Source organism: Bos indicus x Bos taurus, chromosome 2 (assembly GCF_003369695.1).
Source record: "Bos indicus x Bos taurus breed Angus x Brahman F1 hybrid chromosome 2, Bos_hybrid_MaternalHap_v2.0, whole genome shotgun sequence".
In the NCBI taxonomy this organism is placed as follows: Eukaryota; Metazoa; Chordata; class Mammalia; order Artiodactyla; family Bovidae; genus Bos; species Bos indicus x Bos taurus.
In genome coordinates this window covers 94,193,066-94,218,680 of record NC_040077.1, presented here as the reverse complement: position 1 = coordinate 94,218,680, position 25,615 = coordinate 94,193,066, and positions in this window count along the sequence as shown.

Sequence of the window (25,615 nt, the reverse complement as noted above, 5' to 3'; positions counted from 1 at the left end):
TAAAATCGTTTCCTGAGAGTTTACTCAGAAATCCAGGTGTGGAATCAAACTGTGTCAACTAATAACCTACATTTTTCGCATCTTAGTTCAATGGAAAGAGAGTTTCCAGCAGTTGCTTTATCTGCTAGCTCCAGATGTTCCCAAGTCTCTCACTGACCTCTTTTTTAGCATGGTGCTCCATTGGCACAGCCTTGATCACCAGCAGCACCCAGAGCGTTGGTGACTAGTGGGACAGCGTCAGCTCACGGGCGTCTCTGAGTCACTGTGTGGGCTGAGCGTGGAGTTCCACATCCACACACATCCATGGCAGGCCGTGTGCCGTGTCCTGACAGAGGAGGGTTGGCAGCAGATGGAGGAACCAGGACTCAGCAGGCCACCAGCTCCTCCCACCAGGCACCCAGCGCTGCGCCGGCTGACCACATTTCGTCTTCTTCCCCATGGCTCCTGCCCTGTGAGTCCTCCCAGGCTGGTTTGTCTGCACTTAGGGAGCTGGTACTCACAGAACGTGAGCCTGAGAGTAGGTGCGTGTGGAGGGACTAGCATGGCCCCTGACATGGGAGATGCTGGGTGACATGTCCAGACAGTGATCTCTGGTCCAAACAGCCTGCCCTCAGCCAGCCTGAACTGAGTGGCTTGGTCCCACAGATGAAAAAGTGGAGGTGAGGGTTCTCCTTGAGCTCCTGAGTTCAGCTTGGGGCGCCACAGCCGGGTCGCCACAGGGGGGACTCAGGAAGGAGCAGTGAAATGCACCTTCCCCGGAGACAAAGTTCCACACTCTTGGCTGCTCTCAGGCAAGAGTGGGCTGACCCTGCCCCCTGCAGAAAGGGAGGGCCGGTTACAGACACCGGAATCTGCTGCAGGCTTTTGCCTCCCTGCAGTGGGGACCCCAGCCCCGGTGAAGGCATGAATGTGCTCAGCTTTGTAGGATGGGGGAGCCCTTTTCACCCCCAGAACACACGTGTCACACTGTCTCTCTGGGATCTCCCTAAATTTGATATTTTGGTACAACCTGTTTCCAGTGCTGAAAAAACACCTTTCTTCTACATTAGTTCATTATCACTTAGGATAATGTTCTCAATTATCCTGACAACTCACGAGCTCATAGTCTTAGATTTTCTGCTTAAATCTCCATCTAGGTTTTTTTTTTTTTTTTTTTTTAATTCGTCAGGATGTCGGTATAATAGCTCTTTTGTCTTTTTCTTTCCCTGCACCTTGTAGCTTTTCAGGATGCGGTGTTATCTTTCTCACCCACACTGGGATATGCTGAGAATAGGCCCCATTGGATACTTGATGCTACCTAAATAAACCAACCCCAGTTCTCTTCAGAGAAAAAGACTAGTCGGGGATGGCAGAGGAGAGACAGAACCTGAGCAGTCTTTTTATTGTTGTTGTTTGTAAATTGAATGAAAGCTTCTTTACATTCTGTAGTGCTTACAGTTTTCAAAAGTTTCACACACATGATTTCCTGCAATCCCTTACTAACCCTTCCCCGCTCTGCTCCTGTATTGCCCTCCCCACGTCCCTCTCCCGACTTGTAACTACTAGTTTGTTCTATGTGTGAGTCTGCTTCTTTTTAAAAAATATTCGCTGGTTTGTCCTGTTTTTTAGATTCCACATGTAAGTGAAATCTAAAAAAAAAAGGAAAGAATCTGAAAAAAAGAAAGTGTTTGTCTTTCTCTGTCTGGCTTATTTCACTTAGCATAATACCCTCCAAGTTGATCCACATTGCTGCAAAGGGCAAAACTTTGTTCTTTTTTTATGACTGAATAGTAGTCGATTGTGTACGTGTGTGTGACACACACACACACACGCATATATATATATAGCCCATATCTTCTTTATCCATTCGTCTGTTGATGGATAGTTTCCCTCCATACCTTGGCTATTGGAAATAGTGCTGCTATGAACATTGGGGTGCGTGTATCTTTTCGAATCAGTGCTTTTAGTGTTTTTGGATATATATCCAGGAGCGGATTTGCTGAAAACTGGAGCAGTCCTACTTTCTAGCTCTTTCAAGAAGTCTTGGTTTAATTGAACACTATAAACTTAAAATCACCTCATCCCCACAATATGTCAAAATATCACTTAAAATACCATTTAACTAGGGTAAAAATACTACTTAACTGTTTCATCAGTAGGATAAAACTATACATGAAATGTAACATTAAGGCAATTGTCACAGAATCATAGTGCTGGAAAGGGTCTTACATACCCTTTCTGATGCCCCTCAGGAGAGGAAAGGGGAATGTCTGCAGAGAGGTAAGATATCTGAGCAGCTGTTGAGTGGTGGTGGGAATTAAACGGTGGTCCCAGGGGTCCCCCTTGTCCTCCCCACTGAGGATGTAACTTTATGGTGTGCTCCAAGCTTTTGTGGCTCGGACTTGGGAATGGGCTCTGGCCAATGGGATGGTAACAAATGTGACTCAACCAGATGATGGAAAAGGCTTCTCTCTCTCCTTCCTCTGCCACCACCCTGAGCACGTGGCCAGGCTAGCCCACTGGAGGAGAGAGACATGGGCCACTGAGCTGCCCCAAGGGATCCAGTCCAGAAACAGCTGCCCCCCGGCTTGATCCCAAATATATGAGTCCGGATGAAATCAGTGAACTCATAGATTTTGAGAAATCAACTGTTGATGAATGGCACTGAGGCCTTGTAGTGGATTGTTTTATGGTGTATAGTTGTGTAATGGACTGCGTATTTGTGTCCCACATCCCAGTTCATGTGTTCAAGCCCAACATGATGGTATTTATTTAATTACACATATTAAAGATCTAAATATAGCACACTTAAAAAAATAGTCTATAGGGAACTGGGGCTTCCCTGGTGGCTTGGGTGGTAGAGAATCTGCCTGCAATGCAGGAATCCTGAGTTTGATCCCTGAGTTGGGAAGATCCCCTGAAGAAGGGAATGGCAACCCACTCCAGTATTCTTGCCTGGGGAACCCCATGCACCAGAGGAGCCTGGTGAGCTACAGTTTATAGGGTCGCAAAGAGTCGGATACAACTGAGTGATTAACATTTTCACACTTGATATGGAATCAAGCACTCATGCATTGTTTTATTTCTTTACCTATGTATATTTAGTTATTCATTTATGGTTGTGTTGGGTCTTATTATGACATGCATTCTCTTGGTTGTAGTGCACGGGCTTCTCTCTAGTTGAGGTGTGTGGATTTAGGAGTTGAGGTGTATGGACTCAGTAGTTGTGGTATGCGGGCTTAGTTACCCTGCAGCATGTGGGATCCTAGTTCCTCGACCAGGACTGAACCCGGAACCCCCGTTCCCTACATTGGAAGGCAGATTCTTAACCACTGGACCACCAGGGAACTCCCTAATCTTTTTTTAAAAAATCGAAATATAGTTGATTTACAGCATTGCATTAGTTTCTGGTGCACAGCAAAGTGATTCAGTTTGTACCTATTCTTTTTCATATTCTTTCCCATTGTGGTTTAGTTGAATAAACTAAATATAATTCCCTGTGCTCTACAGCAGGCCCTTGCTGTTTACCCATTTTCTGTGTAGTCATTTGTATCTGCTGATCCCAATCTCCTGATTTACCCCTCCCCCACCCGCTTTCCCCTGTGGTAGCCCTGTTGTTTCCTGCATCTGTGAGTCTGTTTGGTAAGTAAGTTCATTTGTATCCTATTTTAGATTCCTTTTTATGAGTGAGTGAGCCTGGGTGAGAGTTTGGATGTTCTCTCTTACCTGCTCCTTCCAAGTTCTGCATTTGGTGCCCCGTCCTTGTTTGTGGGCTGTGGGCTGAGGTCAGGGCCCATGCACACCAGCCTGCCATCTGGCCGTATCCCTGTTCTGCCGAGGGCGGTGCCTCTTGCCTTCTGACCATCACTCTTGTGGCCAGGTATAACCAGCATCCCCTCTTGAACTGCTGTACACCTTACTTTCTACTCAGAACCATCTTTTTTTTCCTGTTGCCCATTTCAAATAGTAGCTTGATTTAAAAAAAAAAAAAAAAGAGTTTGGGATGTAGTCACAGTGTTTTCTGGTTTTTTTCTCTAACAGGTAGATACACTTTTAAGGAGAAGCCCCTATTTAAGCACAGCTGGCGCTAGTGGTTAAAAAACCTGCCTGCCAATGCAGGAGACAAAAGAGACGCGGGTTTGATCCCTAGGTTGGGAAGGTCCCCTGGAGGAGAAAATGGCAACCCACTCCAGTATTCTTACCTGGAGAATCCCATGGACAGAGGAGCCTGGCTGGCTACAGCCCAAAGGGTCACAAAGAATCAGACATGACTGAAGCAACTTAGCACACAGGTGGATCAAGAGATTGTCATACTGAGTGAAGTAAGTCAGACAGAGAAAGGTGAATATCGTATGATATTGCTTGAATGTGAAATCTAAAAAAATGGTACAAATGAACTTATTTACAAAGCAGAAATAGAGTCGTAGATATAGAAAACAAACTATGGTTACCAGAGGAGAAAAGGGGGATAAACTGGGAGATTGTGATTGACATACACACAGTACTATATATAAAATAGATAACTAATTAGGACCTACTGTATAGCACAGGGAACTCTAGTCAATACTGTAATCACTTTTGTGGGAAAAAAATCATTAAAAGAGTGGATATATGTATACACATAACTGATTCACTTTACTGCATACCTGAAACTTTGTAAACCAACTATACTCCAGTAAAAACTTTTTTTAAAAGGGAATCCTTAAAAAGTTCTTTAAAAACCCCAAACAAAAAAACATAACTGAAACTGATGTTGGAAATGAAAATAATTTCCTAGCAACTGGTAAAAATGATCAGAGCAAAGGACTCCCTGAGGACGTAACTTTAAACTTTAGGCATCACATGACTTTTAGTGTTCACTAGGTGAAGAATTCATAAAATGAGAGGAGGACTTCCCTGGTGGTCCAGTGGGTAAGACTTGGTACTTTCACTGCAGGGAGTGTGGGTTCCATCCTTGGCTAGGGAAGATCCTGTATGCTGCCTGGCACAGTCAGAAAAAAAAAAAAAAAAAGAAAGAAAAAAACAAAAAAGCAAAAGAAGAGAGGAAATGGTCCCTGTCTGAGTTCAGGTAAAGAAGCCCCCTATGGAGCTAAAAAATATATCAACCCTATTTATAATTCACTTGAGAAAAAATGAAATCACACACTATACTATTCAGATTATGCGTACACAAATTATGAAACTGTATGATGATAACATTTGTTTCATATTTCAATATAGTTTAAATAATTACTTCTAAATAGAAATATATATATACACACACATACATACATACGCAGATGCACCATATTGAAATGCAGTAAGTGGAATTGAGAGTAAAGAAGTGAACGTTATGCCTGTAGCCTTGGGGCTCTTTCAGATTATGCTCCTGAGGTTGCAGTTGGAAGACAAGGACAATCAATGGGAGAGCTCAGGAAAGAAAAGGCAAAGGTCACAGTTTTTCGTTACTATGCTTTGTGGAATGTATCTGTGCCACCCTTTCCCCAGAAAGGATTTCGTTTTCTCTCTAGAGTTTGCATGAGAAATGGGGAACAAGAAGAAGCAAATTGATGGAAATAAAGGTGAAGGTTGGAAGCCATGGCGGGGGGTGGAGGGGTGGGGGGCGGTGTCGGGTGGGAGGGGGAGAGCCTATTTGAGTTCAGCTGGGTGACCCGAACCATCCTATGCTATTCAGACTCTCAGATGAAAGAGCTTTCATCTAGCCTGTGGCTTTAATCGCCTCTACCTCCCATCACGAAGAGGCCAGGCGGAATCTTCCCTGGGACGGAGTGGGGAGGGGGTCTCCTAAAAGCATCAGAATAATATCAACAGAAAACTCTTTCATGCATTCAGCCCACTTGAGTAAGAACCGCTGGGCTCCATCACCAATGAACCTGACCTTAGACACCGGGGCAAGGCGACAGCTGTCAGAGCAGGAGTATGGAAGCCGAGAGTGGGCATGTCCGTGAAATTTGTGTATCTCCTCAAACATGAGAAATAATACAATGATTTAGTCACACAGGGAATCCATTAGACGTGGCAATTTAATTTCTATATCCTTAAGATCTTTTCTTGAGGGCTTGAGGCAAAAGTGTCTTCCTAGTTAGCATAATAGATCTGATTAGATTCCCCAGGGATTCTTGACTTGTTCTTTGGGGCGATTTTAAGAATTTGATTTTTTTTTTTTAATGTCGGTCTTGACTGAAAAGAAAATAATTTCTGAGCCTTGATCACTTACTGTTTCAGATTAACATTGAAATGCTAGAGGTTGGAGATCTGTCAAATGGGGCAGCAGAAAATCTGATTATCTCCAAACAGGGGAAGTGCAGATTAACAAATTTCATATCCAATAATATTTATTGAGCGTTTACTTTGCTAAACTGAAAATTCTCCATTCTGAGTCAGTGAGTGTTCAAAGCGTCACAGGATAAATCTGTATTAAATGAAAAATAAATCAATTATCATGCTCGTATAGCCCAGAAAATTTACAGCTGAAGTAAAACAGAGCGCAGTGGTCTGCCTTCCTCTAGCCTGTGGCTCCCCCATTGCTTCCTACCTCCACGCTCTCCTGGGCACACAGCAGTGGGTCAGCTCAGGGTGGCACAGGTGCGTAGGGAAAGGGCTTCACTCTGCTGTTTTCTCAGGAGCAGTCTGACTCTTGAGGGCTGGAGCTGCAAGCTTGGTGGCTTTATCCAGCCATCCCCTGGCCTCCTTTTCCCAACAATGCTGTCTTTTAGAAAGACACAAAAATCAGACAGTAGTCTTTTTCCCCATGTGCATTAATGAATTCCATATAAAGCTTAAAAGAAGCTGGAACTTTCCTCAGCACCATTTTCATCCACTTTTCAAGGCTGGGGTGGGGTGATGAGGGTGGTGAGGGGAAGATGATTTCCGTTTCTAGAATTTGAGGTGAGTGGCATTTTACTTTACTGACTAAAAAGTTGTCTCGCAGGGTAGCTCCTGTCTGGAGAATTTAGGGGTTTTGCTAGCAAAGGTCTCAAGGTGTGGGGGACAGAACACTGGTTTAAGGATCTAGACACTCGGTCCTTGGTTTGGAGCGGTCCCGTAGGCTTAATCACCTTCTCCAATCTTCCCAGCCTGACCGTTATGGGGTTGGCTTTCTGAGGTCTCTTCTGGCTCTAACATTATGTAAATGATGCTCTTTCCATAATCGATACCTGAACTAGCAACTGATTCTAGGAGGAAGGTGGGGCCAGCCCCAGTGTCTGATGGGGAGCTAGCCTATAGAAGACTAAAGGTCTCAGAAGCTTTTCCTCTGTGGGTGCATGTCCCTCCTGGGATGAATCTGAATGAATGTTCTCACCTCTCAGGTTCAGAAGACTTTCCTTGTGGAATTAACTCTTTTATACCTTGTGGATCCCATAAGACCTCTAATTTGAGGTCATGGTATAATCCTTGGACTAGAAGCACTGGCTTTAAAAATCTTATATATGTGTTAATATATGATATTAGTTTTTCTCTTTCTGACTTACTTCATTCTGTATGACAGACTCTAGGTTCATCCATTATCACTAGAGATGATCCAATTTTATTCCTTTTTATGGCTGAATAATATTCCATTGCAAGGGCTTACCAGGTGGCGCAGTGGTAAAGAATCCATCTGCCAGTGCAGGAGATGCAGTTTCGACCCCTGGGTCAGGAAGATTCCCCTGGAGTAGGAAATGGAAACCCAAGCCAGTATTCTTGCCTGGAAAATTCCATGGACATAGGAGACTGGAAGGCTACAGTCCATGGAGTTGCAAAGAGCTGGACGTGATTGAGTGACTCAGCATGCCCTCAATATTCCATTGTAAATATGTACCACATTTTCTTTATCCATTCATCTGTTGATGGACATGTCATACTGCTTCTGTGTTCTGGCTATTGTAAATAGTACTACAATGAACATTGGGGTACATGTGTCTTTTTGAATTGTGAGTGGTATTGACATATATATACTACCATGTGTAAAATAGATAGCTAGTGGGAACCTGCTGTGTAGCATAGGGAGCTCAGCTCGGTGCTCTGTGGTGACCTAGAGGGGTGGGATGGAGGTGGGGTGGGAGGGAGGCTCACAAGGGGGGGGATGTATGTATACATATAGCTGATTCATGTTGTTGTACAGCAGAAATTAACATAACATTGTAAAGCAGTTATACTCCGATTAAAAAAAAAAAAAGAATTTAAACCACCCCGTGCAAAAAATCTTAGTGCTCATTCTGCCACTATGATTGAGTCTTTTCAAGCCAAGTCAGTAGGGGAACAAGAACCATTCAAGTCCTTTGGGAGAAGCTTTGAGGGAAAACTAGTTTCTCCTTTTTTTCTAATTGTCAAAGGTAATGGCAGTGAGACAGTGTAGCTGCTTGTGACATATACTCATGGAAAGAGAGTCATTTAAGGCCCAAATCTCACCTCCAGCAAAAACTGAGCTTGTCAAATTCCTGTTTGGTGTGTACAGCAGGAATGCACTTACAATTTTATAGATAACTATGATGGGTAGTTAACTAGTTAATAAAAAACTGGTTGAAGTGGGGGAGTGATAAAAAATGTTACATACATGCCATAACCATTTGTTCTAACTTAAAATGTATGCCATACTTCAAGGATGCACATTATTTTTACATTAACTTGTCCGAAATTGGGATTGTTTTGCAATCACTGTCTGTGAGGCAAAATTCAAGATTTAGCTGTCGTTGCTGGCAGGAGAATATTAGTTTGCTCTTCTTGATGGCACAACTAGACACCCAAGATCCTCAATGTTTTGAATCACAATCTAAGGGACTCCTTGAGGAGTGAATATGAGTCCTAGCTGTTGTTGGCAAGCATTGCTTTGACACATTCTAGTAAGATCAAGAAAGGGCCAGCATGAAAACTTGTTGAATATGTGTCAGGGGCTGGGGCGAATTCCTGGAAACAATCATAGAGCACTATTCTAAGAAATACCGCCTTACCATCACCCTGATGGTCTATTGAGCTGAAAGGTACAGGCTTCCATGACTCTAGAAGGAAAATGATGTGTAAATCAGACTCTTGATGACAAGTTTTAGGAATGCATTAACCGATTTATTTTACATATATATGTATATTTCATGTATGCACGAAACTGATGAAAAACTATGTCTTCTTTGTCTAAAATAATGTTTTCAAGAAGTGTAAGATAAAGTTCTAACTGATAAGAAAGTTTTGATTATGGCTTTGGCTGTATTTTGTCTTTCTTAGTGGCACGCATAAAATAATATATATCTTATTAATACAGTCAATAGGATCTTAGATTTGATGAAACACAGTAAACATAAATTAATCCTCCAATCTGGATGCCTGATAAGTTTTCTTTGAATATTGATTTTCTTGCACCTTCTATAATTTTTCAGTTGCAGTATCTTTAAAGTAGTGAAAGTCGTTCAGTTGTGTCCAACTCTTTGCAACCCCATGGACTATACTGTTAATGGAATTCTCCAAGCCAGAATACTGGAGTAGGTAGCTTTTCCCTTCTCCAGGGGATCTTCCCAACCTAGGGATCAAACCCAGGTCTCCCGAATTGCAGGCAGATTCTTTACCAGCTGAGCCACAAGGGAAGCCCCTTTAGACTAAGAACTTAAAAATGGTGAAGAAGAGCAGATATCAGAAATGTTTAAGAGGTAATAACTGGCAGGCTCATATGTTGATTGGATATATGGAGTTAGAGAAGAAAAGATGGTGATTCTCAGATTTCTGGTCTAAAGGATTGACAAATTACAACCCTAGGGCCCCAACTGGACAATCCTCTGTTTTTGTAAATAAAGTTTAATTGGAACACGGCCACACCATTCACTGATATATCATTAAGCTTTTACACTGCAGCCACAGAAATGAGTAATTGTGACAGAGACCATATGGTCCCAAAGCCTAAACAATTTATTAACTGGCCCTTTATAATAGAGTTTGCTAACCCCTGGACTAGGTGATGGCAGTGTCTTTGAATTAGTATAAAGACTGTGAGAGGAAGATGAGATTTATAAGGAAAGACAACGGGTTTGTGATACTGGGCTTCTTTTATGGGTATATCTACAGATGAGCAATTTTTTATTTAATGAGAAATCTGGAATTCAGTAAAATAAAGAACTGAACCGAAGGTACAGATAATTTTTTAATGGCCTCAAAGGAGACTGTTAACATGGATTACAGATGCTTTTGACACTGATTCTGAACCAGAAGCATGGGGGGAGAGAAAACCTGATCTTTCAAGGCTTTCATACTCAGTCCCCTATGAGGCATAAGGGGCTTCCCTGGTGGCTCAGACGGTAAAGAATCTGCCTGCAATGCAGGAGACCCAGGTTCGATCCCTGGGTCAGGAAGAAGGAACTGGCAACTCACTCCAGTATTCTTGCCTGGAGAATCCCACGGACAGAGGAGGCTGGTGGGCTACAGCCCATGGGGTCACAGAGAGTCAGACACAACTGAGTGAGTAACACACATGAGGCATAAAGTGCACCAAACATATACACAGAGAGCTTCCACCAGGAGAACGGAAGACAGAAAGGAGCAGATTCCTGCACGTGTGGAAACTGGGATCCTGGTCTTATCACCAGTCGCTATTTGGGAAATAGTATGCTTGACAGAGCTCTCGAATTAAGCATTGTCTTGATGAATATGATCTAATGAACACATAGAAAATTAATTCTGAAAGTTAGTTCTGTATACACTTCATTCTCTGAAGGTGAAACCAGAAGCTTTATTTTAGTTGGCTTTTACTTGGAGCCTGGAAAAAAGTACTGCTAAAAAAAACCAATGTGAGAAAGCAATTTGTAAGAAGCGAGATGATCAGTTTAAAGAACTCTTGCCTTCCGGTCCCTCAGAGTTAGGGTGTAGGAGTGGATTTTATGCGTAACAAAAGGTCAGTCATTTCTGGGCTCCAGAAGGATTAGTGAGCTGTCTGATGACATCAGCCTCCGTGCTTCCTGCTGACCACGGCCTTAATATTACAGCAAACTGGTTTGTGGGAGAGAGGGTGGGGGGGGGAAGGGCAGGCGCAGTGGGTAGGAGGTGGGGAGTAGGGGGTGAAGTGGGAGGTTGAAACACTGAGCTTTAATCCCAGTTTGGAAATTGCTTGGAATGTCCGGGGAGGAGAGGCCAGTTGGAAAAGTAAATAAACTGACAATTGAAATTCATTAGACAACTTGAGTGCGTTCTGATCAAACAGAGTAGAATTACCTGCATTGTGAAAAATCAAAGAATGCCAGGGAAAAAAAAGAAAACACAGATGAGATAAAGAGATCAACATTAACCCTCTTCTGGGAAGTCTTGCTAGGATATTAATAACCTGCTTGAGCTTTTGATTTTCGTGACTGCCTCCGAAATGAACAATCTGTTCACTGTGGGATGAGGATTTGCCAAATCGAGTTCCCCAATTCACCCCCAGATAAGTGGCTCCACGAGCTTTAAAGGCTCTCTGCTGCCAGGGTGGGCTTTGCCGGGGGAGGGTCCAGATGGACACTGTGGTTGCTTGAGCTCTTTGCAAGTTTTGGATAAGAAAGGAGGTGCCAGGGACGTGAGACCTATCATGATGGCTGAGCCTCTGGGAGGCACTGTGAGGCTTCTAGACAGATGTCAACTGTGTCTTCATGGCATTTATTTCTCGGGGCTGGTTCTCAAAGATAGTTCTAAATATCTGACATGGGAAGGAGATGGCTAGAAAATGCAGCATGCCAGCCAGCCATCTTTGTGAGACTAGCGGGCGGCTGTGATCTCTTCAAGGTGACTTTCAGATGCAGCTTTATGGAAACGTAGAGAAATTCCTGGGTGCCTGGCAGTACCCGTTCCTGTGTATGCACGGCATGTCGCGGGCAATTACTGAGCGTGGGGAAAGGGATTGCATTATTAATATATGAATTATTAATTATTATAATTGCATTTGTCATTTATTGAGCACAAGCCATGCACTAGAAGCTTAGCAGACCTTAAGAGTCCCTGCCCAGTGGGGGGTGACTGAGGTAATTACATTTGAAATAGCTGCGATCACGGGCTCACAGTAGAACTGGTAGCATTGCCTCCGTTCAGGGTGTGACTCCTGTTCTTTTGCTCTCCCCAGATCCATATATTCTCATTTGGTTTTTCTAATTTGTTTATGTAAAGATGGGGGACGAGGCTATTTGTCAAGATGAAAGATGCTGCATCAGGTTATTTTAATTAGTATTTATTACATCTTCCTACCTGTGATAAGAAACCAAGGGAGAAAACGCTTCTGTAACAAAACACAGGCAATTCTTTTTTTTTCTGACCAGACTTCTCTTGGATGAGGGCTGATGGTCAGAAGGTGAATCCACACAAAGGTGAAGGGACCGATTTTGCCGCCTTGGGAAACCTCTTCTGGGCTCACCTGAGCCACAAGCATTGTATTTGCATGGTACGGGCAGCTCATCTTAATAGTTTATTTTTAACATTTAATATGTAGAGTTTTAGATTTAAGGATGAAAGCCATTTAAGAAATTATCTTGTCAAAACTTCTTATTTTGCAGATTTGAAAATTGGGATGCTAGATGTCATGCAATATGCCTGAGGTTATATGTTTAAAGCAAAACTGGAACCACAATGGAGGCTGGTCAGTCCCAAGTCAGGGATCCCACTGCTTGCCCTTCCCTTGTTTCGCTTTCTTTGGAGAAGCACCTAGTATGGAATCGGACTCATGAATCTGGGAAGAGAAAAGCCAAGTTCAAGTCATGAGGCTCATTGTAAGAGTTTCCCAAGCAGAACTTCGTTGGGTCTTTCCTGCTGGCTCAGATGGTAAAGAATCCGCCTGCAATGCAGGAGACCCGGGTTCAATCCCTAGGTCAGGAAAATCCCCTGGGGGAATGGCAACCCACTCCAGTATTCTTGCCTGGAGAATCCCATGGACAGAGAAGCCTGGCAGGCTACAGCCTACAAGGTTGCAAAGAATTGGACAAGACCGAGTGAGTCATGTATGGATGTGAGAGTTGGACTATAAAGAAAGCTGAGCACTGAAGAATTGATGCTTTTGAACTGTGGTGTTGGAGAAGACTCTGGAGAGTTCCTTGGACTGCTAGGAGATCCAACCAGTCCATCCTAAAGGAGATCAGTCCTGAGTGTTCATTGGAAGGACTGTTGAAGCTGAAACTCCAATACTTTGTCCACCTGATGCGAAGAGCTGACTCATTTGAAAAGACCCTGATGCTGGGAAAGATTGAGGGCAGGAGGAGAAGGAGATGACAGAGGATGAGATGGTTGGATGGCATCACCGACTCAATGGACATGGGTTTGGGTGAACTCCGGGAGTTGGTGATGGATAGGGAGGCCTGGTGTGCTGCGGTTCATGGGGTTGCAAAGAGTCAGACAGGATTGAGTGACTGAACTAGAATTGGAGTTGAATAACACTAGGGATTTTTTACACTAGATCCTTATCAGTGATTTTTTTTTTTTTTTTTTGCTTTCACTGTGTTTACCAAGCAAATCTCCATCAACAATATATTTATTGCATACATTGATCCTCTAGGGCTTCCCTGGTGGCTCAGAGGTTAAAGCATCTGCCTCTAATGTGGAAGACCCGGGTTCGATCCCTGGGTTGGGAAGATCCCCTGGAGAGGGAAATGGTAACCCACTCCTGTATTCTTGCCTGGAGAATCCCATGGACGGAGAAGCCTGGTGGGCTATGGTCCACAGGGTCGCAAAGAGTCAGACACGACTGAGCGACTTCACTTTCTTTCTTTCTTCTTTGATCCTCCACCAGGGGGCACCTGGTGCCATTGCCTTTCTGGAGTACTTTAGCTCCATATCCCAGAGTGGGTCCAGGGAAGAGCTTCTGAAGGTTTGAAAGTCTGTGCCCCACCCAAGTGAAATCTATCCAGACAGAAGAGCTGGTTTCCCACCCATTGTGTCAGGAAGATGGTCAGAGACTCTGATTGGCAAGGTTCAACAGTGTGACTCCCTCTAGACTGCAACTTTGGCAGTGTTCCTGAAAGGCTCAGGGAAGCACATGGAATCCCGCCATGATATTTTAGTCTGAATTTGTGCAAATCACTTTGAGGCCCCCAAGTGCAGCCTCACAGGATGCATTTGTCTTTTCATCCAGATGCAACTGGGGATGGATGTCTGTGTGTTTCACCTCCTTCCTAAGCTGTCTGTAGACTGGCATGGAAGGAGGACAGCAAAATGATAATCTTCACCTGAGGGATGTTCTTTTTCTGAAAATTAGAGCAACGTAGACACTACATGTTCCTATTAGTCTTATTGAGCACTCTGCTGGGAATGGTGGACAGCCTCCTGGGTGAACATTAACTGATTTCCTCTTCCTAAAGGAATGTAGTGGGCTATTTTCGTAAAACATATGCAGCCTTCAGTAGGTGAGTTATTTATTTTCAAAGAAAATTATGACATGGGAATATAACCTATAGCAGGGCTTTACTGTTCATTTCTGGGAACACTCTGCATATGTCTCTAGACCCTTCATCTTCCATGCAAAGAATAGTCAAGAAATCGCTACATCAAACTGCTCATGTAACCTGGAAATGTTGGTATTGGTGGTGCAGATCCAGATTCAAGCCTGTGATTTCTTTACACTCGAGTGCTACTTTCTTCCCATTTAGACTTTACAATCTTAGTCTGCCTGAACACTAGGCTCATGTCTGCCATGTTGAATGTCTGTTTCTTTATGCAACTGTGACTTATCACCAATGTCAGCTAAGACTCTCCTTTCCCAGTTGTATAAATGACCATGTTCCCATCTATTTTTGTAAGTGCTTTGGCATTCAGACGGCATATATGTTTTATTGAATTTTCCCATATTATGGCTTTTCCACCAGGGAGTTAAGAGGCTAATTCAGAGTCATGTGATTACAGGAAGATGTGTGAGGAAGGCAAGAGGGATATGATTCTATAAGGTCTGCTGGGCCCAGACCAGGAATCCATATGTTTCCATTTTCCTAATAAGCAGAGAAAATAAAAAACAAAGAGGCCTAGAGACCTGCACCTGCATAAGCAGCCCAGCAGAAGTAATCTATAAACACATGAAAAGCAGCTCTCGAACAATTCCATCTGCATTTTATTGAAAGAAACCTTTGGAGAGGAGAGAGGGAAGGTACAATTTATAAGAACTGTTGTATAAATCCTGCCACAGTGCCAACTGCTAAAAGCATTGGAGTCTGGGAAGGAGGGGGAGATCCATTCATTCATTGCCCCTAGAAAATAGGCATTCAGACCAGCCACACACCTCATGCATCCCGAGGGATTTACACCTCTGACTGACTGATCACGCGAATCACCTTGGATTGATTGCTTCTATATAGAATGTTCCTTTATAGCGTGTATGCTTTCTCATTGCAGAGTTCGGCTCAATTCCATTCTGCTGGAGCCTCTTTGGGACACTTTGCATGAGAGATGCGGGAGAAGGGAATATTTTGTTTGTTGGTTTCTCTAGTACATTTCAAGACTGATTGACTCTTAAACCGGGTGCAGAGGGAAAGTCTGTCATCCCCACCTCAAGTGAATTCCAAATCAGTGGCCTCCTCCCTGTTTCTTCAGAGGACCCTGCATTTTCGTCTTTCCAGTATTGTTGCATGCATACTGGAAGAAGGAAAAGGAAAGAAAAAAAGATACATATGTGCCCAGGGAGAGATTTTTTCTAATGGTGATAACAATACCAAGGGGCTTCCTCCGTGGCTCGGCGGTAAAAAATCTTCCTGCAGTGCAGGTGCCACAGGAGACAGGGCATTTCAGTCGTGTCCGACTCTTTGAGACCCTATGGACTATAGCCCACCAGGCTCCTCTGTCCATGGGATTCTCCAAACAAGAATGCTGAAGAGGGATGCCGCCAGGGGATTTTCCTGACCCAGGGGTTGAACCCCTGTCTCCTGTGGCTCCTGCACTGCAGGAAGATTTTTTACCGCTGAGCCACGGAGGAAGCCCCTTGGTATTGTTATCACCATTAGAAAAAATCTCTCCCTGGGCACATATGTATCTTTTTTTCTTTCCTCTTCCTTCTTTTTTTATTTCCATGGGAAAATGATTTTGTTCATTTGATCTATCACTCAGCAGTGGCTGGTCTTAATGACGTGCTCGGGGCAGCTGAGTTCTATGTTTTTCTCTCTGTATCTCCTTTGCTTGGCTCTTCTGAAACATCGTGTTTCTCTCCGAGGGCTGTCCATCTGTCTCTGCCTCTTAAGGGTTTTGATAACTCTTGCAGTCATTTTGCTCCTGTCGTCCTCACTCCCGGTGAACGTGTTCAGGCCAACGAAGTCCCCTTTGGAAAACCTTTCAGATCATTTGAACTGGCCACGAGGGGCTGAAGATTTGAGATAAACAAGAGTCTGAGATTGCTCCAGTGTCTGGCTGGCAGGAACCCATGGCCTCTTGGCGCCAGCGGCGCTCACCGGCATGTGTTGGTGCCGGCGCCGAGCACCAGGGGGCGCTGTCGGCTCGCGCACGAAAGGGAGGGCGCCCCGCGGCTCCGGGAGGCGGCCGCGGCACCCGGGTCCATGCCAGGCTCCCAGTCCCAACCCCGCCAACTGTGCAGCCAGCCTCGCTCTCCGTGTCTGCGAGACTCAGGGGTCGCCACTCCTGGGGCTTAGACTCAACCCATATGGACCTGGCGGGGACCATCCGGGATAGTGGAGGACCACGGGCCGGAGCAGGTGGGAAGCGTTTTAATAAACGTGGGTCCGGCCGCCACACTTGGAGAACGCCTCGAGCTCAGCTCGTTCACCGGCCCATTCGTGTGGATTGCTTCCTCCTTCCGCAGTGACTTATTCTGACCATAAGATGTAGTTACAGTTTTCAAGACTAAATAAGTGAACTAATGAACCTGAGATCTGCTCTGTGGGAGGCAGCCCTGAGGAATGAGACCTAAGCTGGACTGACATTGAAGACTAGGGTTGGAGGCTTGTCTCTAAATGAAGAGCCTTGGGTAGATTGCTTACTTCCTTGACTCTCTGATCCTCAGTTTTCTTCTCTGTGAAATGGGAACAATGATGCTGCAGTGAGAACAAATCAGGACTCAAAGAACTTGAGGCCCTTTCCCTTCCTTCACTGTTTTCATGGCACCATTCTCCTGATTTTCCCCCAGCCCCACCCCCAGGCTTTTAAAAAGCCTTGTTTGTGGATCTCCCCTTTTCTATAGTTTCTATATTGAAGTCTCCTAGGTTCAGTTCCACACCCTTGAATCTTTTGCTGTGCTTGTTGTTTAAATAATCCTGCATGCTTTCTTGGGGCAACATGGCCTAACAGGATTCGTTGCCCACCCCCACCCCCGAGGTTTCCTGACCCCAGGATCCACAGCCAGTCCTTGTCCAGGGCTCCAGAGTGGAGCTCAGTGCCCACAGTTTCCACACAGACCAGCCCAGGGTGTTATGCAGGTCCCTAACTGGCTTGATGGGGCTTCCCTGGTGGCTCAGTCCATAAAGAATCTGCCTGCGCTGCAGGCAGAGTTGAGACCCAGGTTCAATCCCTGGGTTGGGAGATCCCCTAGAGAATGGAATGGCAACACACTCCAGTATTCTTGCCTGGAGAATCCCATGGACAGAGGAGCCTGGCGGGTTACAGCCCATGGGGTCACACTGAGTTGGACATGACTGAGCGACTAACATTTCACTTTTTCACCTGACTCGATGGCCACTTCCTTCTCTGACTCTTCTCCCTGCTCCTGAATTTCCAGCATGACGAATGACCCCAATTTCTGCCAAGCTTCTAAGGCAGACTTGGGAATCAGCCTGACCTCCGGCACTCACCGTGGTCAAGGGGTCACTGAGAAGCATTGCTTTTCCTAACCATCCCTCCACCTGTGTCCCTTCTCCATCACCCGACAGCCACCTAGTGTGTGGCTTCTTGTCCCTCCCACCTGCTTCCTGCCTCCAGCCTCTTCATGCCCAGCCACATCTCCTCCCTCTCCTTTGAGGCAGAAAGACCTTCCCCAAATGTGCGTGCAGGGGTGTCGTTCCTCTGCTTCAAATCCTGCCGTGATTTTTCCAACAAAAGCCAGGCTCTTTGCTTGGGGCAGAAGCCCTGTGAACCCAAACCCCTGTGGGTCTTGTGCCTCCTCCACCCCTGACCCTCACTCCCACTCCCTGCTTCCCAGGGTGGAGACACTGATGCTCACAGCCCCCGCCCAGCCACCCCCTCAATGCTCTGCGCTCACTTCCCTCACTGTCCAGAATCACAGCCAGGACTGGGCTCAGGGTCACCACCACGAAGCTTCTTCAGCCGACCCCCTCCCAGTCTGGGCTTGGAAGGGGTCTGTCAAGTGTTCATCGCACCGTATTCTAAATTTCCCTGCTCAGCATGGAGTTCCATGGGGCAGGGGCACCCATGTGTTTCATTCCTGTGCCCCAGCACAGTGCCTGGCACACACTAGGTGCTCAGAGGGCATCAGGACAAATGGCTGATGGGGAGGGATCCTGCCAATGTGAAATGCAGCGCATGTGGAAGCATGTTGTTGCTACGTGGAGCACCTGATGTGGGGGAGAGAAAGATGAATTAGACACAGAACTGGCCTTCGTGAAAACGCATTTTGAAAACCATCACAGAATGCAGTGAACCGTTGACGCGGCTCTTATGCAGGTTTTCAGATCCCTTTTGAAGAGCCATGTCATGTTACTCGCATCCTCGTTTACCTCTGCTCAAGTCGTTTTCATGCTGGGAAGCCGCCGAGGGGCCATCTGTTTCTCAGGGAATCAGCCTGGGTCTCCAAGGACACAAGGGCCTCACTGACCTTAAACAGCCCGATTGCCTTGCTCAAGGACACCCAGCACAGTGGGCAGGGAATTTCATCAGGAGAGGAGAGAACAGAAGGGGGAAGAGGGTTCTTAACTCCCGGGAGACTCTGAACCTGGGCATGGAGGAGATGTGGAGAAGACCTGCCTGCAAGGGACTTTTCTATTCACTGTGGACTCAGGAGGGAAGAGGTGCTGGGAGTACTGGGGGATGGGGGAGGACTACAAGGTGGCTACAGGCGCACTGCTCTCTGGGATCTCGGCTACATGGGGGCTGGGCTGTTCTCACTAAAGGATGTGATGCAAAGTCATCTTGCAAAAGGGTTGGTGGTTGAATGACCTCCACCCGAAGCCCAGGGACTCAGCATTTGTAGACAACTTCCTGGGACCTCCTGCCTACCACCTGCTGATTGTGGGGAACTCCCTGGATGCTTAACATCTCCATCATATTCCATTAAAACTGTTTGGAGTTGATTTTCTGACAATGTCTCCCAAGTGACACAGTATCATCTATAGTTCAAGACTTTTCTTTATGCTCAGGTTCTTTTAATCACAGCCAAGGGTCCCCTAGTTCACCAGGATCAATATCCTGACGGGATGCAATCCATCAGCTTGGGCAGCCTGCCGAGGGGAGGGCTCTAAGTGTCATGGGGGCCAGGGTGGGCATGGCTGGGCTTGGCAGTGGCCTGTGTAGCCTCACCCGGCCTTGGTCAGCATGGCCCATTAGGCTAGGGGGAAGCAAAGGGTGGTTATAATAAGGATGTCTGGTCCCCAGGGCCCACAGTTGCTCGACCTTCTCTGTGCACCTGCTGGGTGTGAGATGCTTCTCCTCCAAGTGCTGTGTGCCTGAAGGGCTCGGCGCTCCTGGGTCATCTGGTATCCCCTCCCACCAGTCAGCGAATTCCCCAGAGTGTCCGTTCCCATCTCTCTCCAGCAGTTATACGAATCTTATGTACCAGAGTTTCGTCTGCTTTCCTTGAGGGAATAATTCCACACGCATACACGGTTGATGGTTTCAGAAAGTCTGCAGCATCTTATGACAGATGCTATGTGGGGCAGAGAGCATTCTCTGGTTGGGTATTTTGCTTTTCAAAATAAAAAAAAAAGAACACTTTTTTACTCTCTTTTTAAAAACTAAATAAATTGAATAGCCCCTAGCAATTGCTGACTCATTCCTAAATTGGCCTTTCCAGTCTCTTGCCTTGATGTTCCTCTAAACTCTGGGTCTTCTGCAGTTTCAGGTCTCTTTCTAAAAGTGCTTTCTTCTTTTTCATGCTTCATTATGATGAATCTAGAAAAACAAAAAAAACAACAAACCTTTGGGAGTGTTCCTTTCAACTGTACCCCAGTCGATCTAACTTGAAATTAGACTGACCTAGGTTAGAATCAGAGAACTCTTCCTTTTTACTGGCTGTGTGATCTTGAGACACTTATTAACTTCCCTGAGAGTCAAGTTCTTCACATTGTAAATGAAGGGGGCAATGTGGAGTTGAGATTATTTCACTGGGTGGCTGTGAGTTTGAATGTGACATTGCGCATCATATGCTTAGCCGAGAGCTCAGCACATTGTGAAGACACTCTCCTTAATATCTACTTGACATGTTAATAAAAATAGTAACAGTAGACAGGCCCATAGAGGCATCTACTAACCTTTGTGGGACTGGGTTGATGTTATTTAAGGGGAGAGAGATTCTAAAGGAGGAGTTGGGAGCCCCAGCTCTGCCCCTTACTTCCCTCCCGATCTGGCAAGTTACATCACATCCTCAGACTATTTCCTCACCTAGAAAATGGCGGTTGATAGGGATTTAATGAGGTAGCGCCCACAGGAGCAGGTGATTCTGTGCTTGGTGCTTCCTAGGCTCTTCATTTCAACCACTAAAGAAGAACTGTGAGCCCAAGTGCTCGTTCCTTCTCTTTACTCTCTTCATTTCCTCTTTTTCTTCTGGGATGAGGATGAATGACCACAGCATAACACATCGCATGTAGGCCCTACCACCGTCCTGGGAGGTGAGGGAGATGAGGAAAACGCCCTTGGCTCATATGCAATAACTTCTCCGGGTCACCTCCACCACATCCTGTGATCCCGAGACACCCCAACTGCTGGATTTCGGCAGAGGAGTCTTGAGAGCTGTAAACACTTTGAGAGTAGGTGGGGGAAGAAGGTCTGAAGAAGAAGGGGCCACCTTTTTCTCTAGAAGATGCTTGGCTTACGTAAACTGGTTGCACACCAGGGTCCTGGTGAAATGTGGCCCGCTTGACTTGAACTCCCTGGAGAAACGGGCTGTCTTGGGTGGAAGTCAGGTAAAAGATTCTCTTCTCTGTGTTCATGCTCTGGAACGCACCACCTCTCCAACTTGGCTGAGGAAAGACCAGATTTCTTCCCAGTGAAGAAACAAACGACTGACCATGTTGAATGCATCAGCCTTTCCACAGGAGTTTTCATTTGGACATCTGAAAGAAGCCTCAAGTTAGAGGAATGACTTCCTAATAAGTGAACTGTAGACTCTGTCCAGAGAAGGAGGTATTATTTCAGCCAGCTAAACGATCCTAACATCACACCAGCAATTCTAAAGGCTCTTCCTATAGACATACAATGCATTTCACCATTCCAGCTTCAACTAAATGCTTGGTAATGATAAGTATCAGTATTTCATAAAACCAGGACAGACATTTTGAAGAAAGTAAAAAGATAAATTAGAAAAAGACATGAATTTGGGCTGGAAACGCATGGACTTACTCTGCAGGGAGAATCAGTGAAAACTCCCAATCCATGACTTCAGACAGGTGAGCCCTTTCCCACAGAGCTAAGGAGCACAGATCAAGGTGCGGGGGGACTGCTGTCTTCTTTCCCGTCTTCCTCCTACTTTATTTATTTGTTCTTAAAATCGAGGCAAAATTGACCCATACCATTGTATTAGTTTCAGTGTACAACATAATAATTCGGTACTTGTATATATTGTGAAATGATCGTCACCATCAATCTAGTTAACATCTGTCACCCATACGTAGTTGCAAAAAAATTTTTTTTTTCTTGTGATGAGGACATTTGAGATTGACTCTCTTGGCAACTTTTTTCTGTTTATTATTTTTTTAATTGGAGTATAAACTGGGCAACCTTGAACTATGTAATACAGTATGGACTGATTCTGGTCACCAGTGCTGTATGTGATGTCCTCCTAACTGACTATTTTGTAACTGGAAACTTGGCCTTCTTGACATTTTCCCTCTTTTACCCCTACCTCTCTTTTGAGGATCCTTTTTCTTTCACTGGAGTAGCACTGGTTTATAATATCATATAAGCTGCATGTGTACAACATTATATTTCAGCTTCTATTCACCCAACCTCATGCTCACCACCAAAAGTTTAGTTTCCACTGGTCACCATTCAGTTGATCCCTTTACTCATTCTTCTCTCCCCATCTCTCCCACACCCCTTCCCCTCTGGTAACCACTACTCTGATCTCTGCATCTATGAATGGTGTTTTGTTTTAATCATTTATTAATTTATTTATTTACCAATATTATGCATATGAGTAAAATCATATGGCAATTGTCTCTCTCTGTCTGACTTATTTCACTTAGCTTAATGCACACCAGATCCACCCATGTTGTCACAAGGAGCAAGATTTCATCTTTTTTATGACTAATATCCTATTGTATGTATATCCTATATCTTCTATGAGCACTTAGATTGTTTCCGTATTTTGGCTGTTGTTAATAGGGCTGAAATGAACACAAAGGGATGTATATCTTTTTGAATTAGCATTTTCATATTCTTCAGATCACTAGGCAGAAGGGGAATTGCTGGGTCATATGGGAGAAGGCAATGGCACCCCACGCCAGTACTCTTGTCTGGAAAATCCCATGGACGGAGGAGCCTGGTGGGCTGCAGTCCATGGGGTCGCTAAGAGTCAGATATGACTGAGCAACTTCACTTTCCCTTTTCACTTTCATGCATTGGAGAAGGAAATGGCAACCCACTCCAGTGTTCTTGCCTGGAGAATCCCAGGGACGGGGGAGCCTGGTGGACTGCCGTCTCTGGGGTCGCACAGAGTCGGACACGACTGAAGCCACTTAGCAGCAGCAGCACCATGGTAGTTCTATTCTTAGTTTTTTGAGGAGCCTCCACAATGTTTTACACAGTGCTGCTGCTGCTGCTAAGTCGCTTCAGTCGTGTAGTTGCACCAATTCTTTTGGAGGAAATTTTCAATATAATAATGAGCAATAGTAATATAAAAGTATTCAAAAGAGTTCAATATTTGTAAATGCAAGGCAAATCGATATTAGATACATCTGTGAATATTTAGTAAACCGTTACAGAAAATGTTAATTCTAAGGAAAATATGTAGTATAACATAATGAAGATTGGCAAAGAAAAAAGTCTCTCCCCTTTTACAACTCTGCACAGAATTTGTCTTGCCCCATCTACCACCTTGATCTTTTGATATCTGCCATATCAGCAGGCAGTACCGCAGTTACAGTGTGTGTGTCAGTTGCCAAGTTGTGTCTGACTCTTTGCGACCACATGGACTGTAGCCCACCAGGCTCTTCTATCTATGGAGGTTCTCCAGGCAAGAATACTGGGGTGGGTTGCCATTCCCTTCTCCAGGGGATCTTCCTGACCCAGGGATTGAACCCCGGTCTCCTGCTCTGCAGGCGGATTCTTTACCATCTGAACCACCAGGGAAGCTCCAGTGACAGCAGTCGCCCCAGTTTAGATTCCCACCAGTAGTGTGCAAGGGTTCCCTTTTCTCCTCACGCTCACCATCACTTGTAATATATTGTCTCTTTGATAACAGCCCTTCCAATTGGTGTGAGGTCATATCTCATTAAGGTTTTGAATCGCTTTTCCCTAATAATTAGTGGTGTTGACCATCTTTTCATGCACTTTCTGGCCATCTGTATGTCTTTTTTTTTTTTTTTTAAAAGTCTATTCAGATCCTCTGCCCATTTTTTAGGGCTTCCCTGGTGGCTCAGACAGTAAAGAATCTGTCTGCAATGTGGGAGACCTGGGTCCGATCCCCAGGTTGGGAAGATCCCCTGGAGAAAGGAATGGCTTACCCACTCCAGTGTTTGAGTTGTTCTCATGAAGTTGAGTTGTATGAGTTCTTCATGTATTTTGGATATTACCTAGAGGGTCCTTTGTCAAAGTATAGCTCAGTTTAGTCCTCCATGGATTCCATGAAGGAAGTCATGGGGTTAGGAATAGAAAGGAACTAAGAAACAGTTCAGCTGATAAAGTTGATGGAAATGGATGACAGAATGACAAGGCAAGCAAATATTGAAGGAGGATGGGGCCATGAGCCAAGGGATGAAGGAAGCCTCTCAAAGCTGAAAAAGTCAAGGAAATGGGTTCTCTCCTAGAGCCTCCAGAAATAAATGCAGCCCCTCTGATGACCTACATTCTAGCCCAGTGAGACCCATTTCAGACTTCTGATCTCCAGAAGTGTGAGATAATAAATCTGTTTTGATTTAAAGCGCTACCTTCGTGGTAACTTGTTACGTGTACTTTTGTGAGCTCACCGTTTTGCTCAGGGCCATCCCTGAAAAGTTTGACATCAGTTATTTACATGCATCTCCCTGTAAAGTGTTAACTGCTTTCATTGAAAAATGGGGCAGGAGCTTAGATGCTTTAAGCTTTAATGAAACAAAACTAAAACAATCCCACAGGTAATATTTCTCTGCTCATTTAGAAGGCACTAGAGGATCCTAGATGTCCCTGGATCCCCATCAGGAATGTTGATAGCCAGTGGGCAAGCCTGCCAGCTGACAGAAGTTTCTGTTTGAAGGGATGCCAGATGCGCATGCATTCACAGATTCAACCTTCCACGCAAGAGTTGCTAACACACAGAGAAAGTGGGCATTGGGTCTCTTTTCTTGGAATGTAAACTCTGAGAAGTTGAGACCCTCATCTTCTGAGTCTCTCAGGCTATGCTACTAAGTGGCAGATATAGCTTCTTGAATTGGTTCATCAAACTATCCAGAAGATCACAGCTTCCAAATGCAGGCCTCTGAAAGGTCTTCTCTTCAACCTTTATTTGCTGATTCACAGAGAAGGGAAGGCATTAATTGGGGCTGGTTCTTGGGTCACCCCCACTCACCACCTTATGCTTATGCTCTTCCTTGGGGCCAAAAGAGCATCTGTAAAATCAGCAGCTGCCTGAAGTACACGTGCAGCCTGGGTTTTTATTATAAATACACACTTCCTCCTGTGTTAGTGCATTATCTGACTGACCTGTTAATTAGTCCTCTGGTCCCGGTAAAGTCTTTTTACTTACAGGCCAGAATTTCTATTAGCACTGTCACAAAAATAGTCACTTGCTTTTGCCCATAATGTTTTGCTGTGAAAGAAAAAGCATAGGTTTTTTTTTTTTTTTTTTTTGCCATATCTTCTTAAGGGAAAGGAAGAGAAAAAGCACATACACGAAGAGTGTGGTGCTGGGTGTCAGCTGTGGGCCATGTCTTGGAAAACTTGATTAGGTCCAGTGGATAAGTGACTCTCTCACGAAGTGACTGTAAAAACTTCTGTTCGAGCTTCCCTCTGGGGACTTGCTGGCAGAAAGAATGGAGTTTCTCAACAGTAATACATTTTGAGGTTATTATGCGAGGAGAGGAGAAATACTGGGATTCGAGAGGATGTTTTTATGACAGGCCAAAGCGCTAAAAAATAACTAAACTCATGCAACCTCCAGACGCAAACGACATTTCAAAGTCTGCTGAAATTTGGTTGACCGCAGAACAACTGACTGACTTAGGTTGTATCCAGAGACAGAGGTATGAAAAGGATGTCCATTCACACCCAGGAACGGAGGTGGTGCAGGTACCACCTTCTCTCTAAGAGAATTCCCCACATTTTGGAGAAAGGTTTGTCACGTTTCTTTCTCCTCTGCTTCTTCATTTTTAAGGATGTGACTAATTGTCAAAATTAGTGAGTCACAGTGTTGCTGGGAGGTCAGAGTGTGGGT